A 6,000-nucleotide genomic window follows, 5' to 3' on the forward strand; every position below is an offset into this window, starting at 1 on the left:
AATATTTTTTTCAACGAATTTCCATATGATATCATTAAACACATGCTTGGTTTATTAAAATGTCAACTTATATGCAACTTTAAAATAGTTTCAAAATGAATCAAACACAGTTTATTGGAAATGTATTTAAAATAACTAAAGAAACAGGATTTCTTTAAATTAAATTAATAGAGAACTTGGATGTCATTACACACCATTTTCAAAGAGCAACACTAAAATTTTAATATAGCCATGGATGAACATGTAAATATACTTATAATGTTTTAAGATTATTTTATCTTTGTTTTACACAAAAATTTTATTAATAACATTCAAAAATACCTACAAAACTATTTAAAATTTTATTTAATGAAATTTTAGTAATTCAATGGACTTGCATGTATTCAACTTATTAATCAAAATATAGCTCATTTCAAATATTCAGGATTGACTGTTTTGAATTAGCAGAGGACTGAAGCCCAGCACTGCTACTTTACACTGAAGTGCATTCTTAGTGCAGTCAGTAAATGAAGCAAATCAACCTTTTGATGTCATTCATGAATTTTGCATGAGGCATTATTAATTCACACTGCAACTAATATCAGTGATGCCTTGATAATGTACAGATTCATTAGTTCTCATTCAGCCACTATTGAAACAAATTATCACATAAGCAATACAAACTGAATTGATTTCCATATTAAATTAACAAATAGTGTATAGTCTTCAAAAAGCTATAGTATGAGGAACACTAGTAAGTTTCCTGTAGATATGATACTATCCTCACATATACCAATATACATTTTCATATATTTACATTTTTGTGTAAATATAATAATTTATACTATCTGTATTAGTCATTTTTCTGTTGCTGTGGTAGAAACACTGACCCAAGCAATTTATAGAAGGAAGAGCTTATTTGAGCTAACGGTTCCAGGGGAATTACAGTTTATCATGGCAGGGAGGCATGGTGGTTGGAGGTGGCTGGAGCAGGATAGCAGAAGTTAAGTTCTCATATCATCAGACAGGCACAGGAAGCAAAAGCACAACTGGAGATCTGGCAAGGCTTAAGAATTTGCTAAGCCCACCCCCAGTGACCTGCTTCTTTCAGGATAGCCACACCTTCTAAAACCTCCCAAAACAGCTCCATCATCTGGGGACAAAATGCCCAAATACGTGGAACCTATGGGGGACATTTTCATTCAAACCATCACAATCTTACATAATAGCTTTAAACTTCTTTCCATCAATAGTATTCTGACTTGGCAGAAAATATCTCCCTGTAGCCACACCTGCCTGCAACTCATTATGTAGATCAGGCTGGCCTTAAACTCACAGAGAACTGCCTGCCTCTGCCTCTCAAGTACTGGGACTTTAGGCGACAACGTCTTCAATTTTTATCATTATCTGCCATTTTCAAAGACCTAGGCTAAAATGTAATAGAATAGTAAAATGTTAAAATCCAAAGATTGTAAGATAAGTTTTTATTTGTCTGTTTTTCTGTTTTTAACCACATCAAGTAATACTGAAAACATCTAACCATTCTTTCTATTGTGTTATGCAGCACTAAATTAATATACTTTACAGATCATTCTCACCCGTGAGTAATTGGAAATGATTGCTTTTGGATACTCAGGATTTTCCTTTTCTTTTCCTATGGTAGATTTATGCCAAACATACATCATAATAAAATGCATTCTTCATCATTCATCATGAAGAAATACATCTACTCTGATGAATTTTCCTTGTCCATGAATTATTCAAGGAACAATTGGAACTAATGAAGCATTGCTAATGCATTGAAGGAAAATATATCCCTTCAATTCTGAGTCAAAACTTGCTATAAATTTTCATAATATGCTTTATAAATTAGAAAATATGAATTTGGAGGGTTTGGGCTGAGATAGAGTCTCCCTGTAGTCCTGGATGATGTCAAACTCACAATGAACACCAGCGTGGCATTGAACTCACAGAGGTCTATCTGCCTCTGCCTCCCAAACCCTGGGATTATAGCTGTAAGCCACCATGCCCAGTGAAAATATAAATTTAGTTGAAGGTTAAAATTAGCCTATGGTTTCAAATGTTTTTTAAATAAAACAGTTACATCTATCAAAATATCATATACCATTTGATGAAAATACAAAAATAATTAAGATAAATTTTTAAAATATTTTCTATAACACTCTATCATATTATAGAGTCTACTTTGCTGTGGCCTTTTTATTATGGAATTTCCACTGTTAAAAAGATATCTGGATAAATATATACTGCTACTTCATACACTTTAGGATTTTCCAAGTCACATACATGGGTTAACATTTCACATGCTCTTGAGAGAATATGTGGCAATTCATTGACACTTAGATGCTTTATTGATACAGTGTATTCTCTGAGAGTAGATAATGAGGTATTAATCTTTGAATTCTGTGAGGTTCCTGTTCACTATGAAATCCCTGATATTTCCTAAGACAGGAGCCATTTGTAAACGGTGGCTGACGTGATTTTTATCTGCAGATTTTGTATACATAAGGATTCTGTGATATTCAACATGACTGTATCACAAAGTGAATACTTTCTCACATTTTTTATGATTCTAGTTTCTCACAAATATGAATTAAAATAAATTTTGATTGGAGATTTTGCAATTTTGTACTTAATTCTAAGTTTTCCTTCAGCACACTATGAAGTTTTATAATATATAAATATAAGTGTTTCAACATTTTCCAGAATTTTAGACATATCCCTTTAGTAAGGATTCTATATTTTATTCTAAGTATTGAGTCCAGGGTAAAGGATGTACCACATTCTGAGCAACTGTAACCTATCTCTTTAGTATGAGTTTTTGACAACTGCTACCATTTGACATATGATTAAAGAAATTGCCACATTCCTTATATCACAGTGTCTCCCTTTATTGTAACTTCTTTGATGTTCTCTAAGAGTTGAAATACAATGGACTTCTCGAAACCTTTTCATTTGTGAGTTTCTCTCCAGGATGAATTATCTGATGTCTTCTACGTGCTGAGCTCTCAGTTTGTCAAATTCAATATGAATTCTCTGATAAAAGATTAAATATGACATACAAGGACTTGATACATGCTTTATGTTTGTAGGGTTTCTCTCATGTATGAAACATGACAGATGTGCTCTAACATGAGATATATTTTTAAAAGGGCTTCTTACATTCTTCACATTTGTGAGGATTCTCTCCAATATGAATTCTCTTATGTGTCTTATAAGTTGAGATCACCATAAAGACTTGTCACATTCTTCACAACTGTAGGGTTTCTCTCCAGTATGTATTTGCTGATGTCTTCTAAGATGTGATATTTGACCAAAGGACATGCCACATTCTTCACATCTGTAAGGTTTCTCTCCAGTATGTATTTGCTGATGTCTTCTAAGATGTGACATTTGATGAAAGGACTTGCCACATTCTTCGCATTTGTAGGGTTTCTCTCCAGTATGTATTCACTGATGCGCTCTAAGACTTGACCATTGGCTAAAGGACTTGGCACATACTTCACATTTGTAGGGTTTCTCTCCAGTATGTATTTGCTGATGTACTCTAAGAACTAACATTTCACTAAAGGACTTGCCACATTCTTCACATCTGTAGGGTTTCTCTCCAGTATGTATTCGCTGATGCGCTCTAAGATTTGACCATTTACTAAAGGACTTGCCACATTCTTCACATTTGTAGGGTTTCTCTCCTTTATGCATTCGCTGATGTAATTGAAATGTTGACATATGAGTAAAGGCCTTGGCACATTCTTCACATCTGTAGGGTCTCTCTCCAGTATGTGTTCGCTGATGTGTTCTAAGACTTGACCACTGACTGAAGGACTTGCCACATTCTTCACATCTGTAGGGTTTCTCTCCACTATGTATTCACTGATGTGTTCTAAGAATTGATCACTGACTAAAGGACTTGCCACATTCTTCACATCTGTAGGGTTTCTCTCCAGTATGTATCCGCTGATGTATTCTAAGATGTGACATTCGACTAGAGCATTTGCCACATTCTTCACATTTGTAGGATTTCTTGCCAGTATGTATTTGCTGATGTCTTTTAAGAGCTGACATTTCAATAAAGGACTTGTCACATTCCTCACATTTGTGGGGTTTTCCTCCAGTATGATTTCCCTGATGTATTTTGAAACTTGACATTGAAATAAAGGACCTGTCATCTTCATATTTGTAGTGTTTCTCTACATTATGCACCCTCTGATGTCTTCTAGGAGTTGAGTTCTCTAGGTAAAGGAAAAAAGAAGACAACATTTTAATAAGCAGAGTAGGGCTGAGAAAATCACACACAGATACAGAAGGAACATGTAATATGCATGAATACAATTTCCAACATTGAGAAACATTCAAAAAATCAAAATCTTCTACCCAAGCGGCAGACTGACAGCCCCCAGATTCTGCCTCCACGTGGTGGTGAGATTCTCCTAATTGTGCCATACCATCCCCCTACCTGGGATTTTGTGAGGCCCCTCCCAAGGCCCCAGGGCAGATGTGGCTTTGGTAGGCTAAGACTGGGGTCTCAGAAGACCTCCATAGAATGCCCAAGTTCTGGCTCCCCTCTGCCCTCACTTTGGCATAGGGTTTACAATGCAAAGAACTGCCTGAGAGACCCTGGATTCTGCCTCCATGTGGTGAAGGAAGCCTGAGTGTACCTGACTGGACCTGAATTGGGTTTTGTGGGAACCCCTGAATAGCTGATCTGAAGCCACCACTTCCTTCCAAAATAAACCTGAAAGAACCTGAGCCCTGCACCAACCAGCTTCATATAACCAATAAGGAAAGGATCTAAGTACCCCAATAATACAAAAGAAGCATACTTCAACTTAATTCTCATATCAGAATCATAAACAACAAAAGAAAGTCACATGCCAAAACCACAACGAAAGAATAATAAAATGGAAAGCCAAAACAGTGTGTTCCCAGCAAAGTCCACGAATCCTGTAGAAGAATTCTACAAGAAGAATCCCCTAGAGATAACCCAGGACACTGAATTTAAAAGAACAATTATAAACATGATCAACGAATTCAATGAATTTAAAGAACACATGAACAAACAAATCAAAGAGCTAAAAGAAGATAGGGATAAACTTCTGAATGAATTCACAAAAGAGATAGAAACATTGAAGAAAACTCAGCCAGAAATGAAGAAGTGAAAAACTCAATTAAGTCAACTTGAAACAACAGGGGAAATCCTCACCTCTAGAATGAATGAAATGGAAAACAATATCAACACTGGAGGATAAAGTTGAAGAACTGGATAACTCAAGCAAACAGTATGGAAAAATTTTAAAAACATAGAAATGAAATATGCAAGAGATATTGGACAGCATGAAAAGACCAAATCTATGGATCATAGGAATAAAGGAAGGAGAATGTCAGGTTAATGGTGTTGATCAGATCTTAAACAGGAGAGTAGAAGGGAATTTCTTCAAAATTAAGGGACAACATTCCCATACAAATACAGGAAGCACATAGAACACCAAAAAACAGGATCAGAAAAGAAACTCACCATGGCATATCATAGTAAAAACACTAGATGTACAGAACAAAGAGAGGATACTGAAAGCAGCAAAAGAAAAACAAGTTACATACAAAGGAAAGCCCATCAGAATTACAGCTGACTTATCAATTCAAACTATGAAAGACAAAAGAGCCTGGACCAGGGTATGTCCAGTTCTACATGACAATAGATGCTAGCCCAGAATACTATACCCAGCAAAAATGTCTATTATATTTCAAGGGGAAAGAAAAATCTTCCATGACATGAAAAGCCTGAAGGAATACATGTCCACAAAACCAGCCCTTCAAAAAATACTTGAAGCAATACAGAGAGCAGAGAGAGAAACAACTATACCTTGGGGCAACAAAAGAAAATAAACAAAGATATAATCTAGGAAACACAAAATTACACAGAGAACAAAAACAGCAATCAAAAGGGCGGCAACCAATACACACCTTTCAATAATAACCTTAATATCAATGAACAGAACTCCC

General features: G+C 35.4%; 1 pseudogene; it reads right to left on the reverse strand.

The window, feature by feature from the left end:
- Positions 1–3,080: 3,080 nt before the first annotated feature.
- The window catches only part of LOC115072353, a 13,407-nt pseudogene continuing 10,487 nt past the window's right edge, over positions 3,081–6,000 (reverse strand).

Source organism: Nannospalax galili, unplaced genomic scaffold (genome assembly GCF_000622305.1).
Source record: "Nannospalax galili isolate Female #2095 unplaced genomic scaffold, S.galili_v1.0 scaffold1442, whole genome shotgun sequence".
Classification (NCBI taxonomy): Eukaryota; Metazoa; Chordata; class Mammalia; order Rodentia; family Spalacidae; genus Nannospalax; species Nannospalax galili.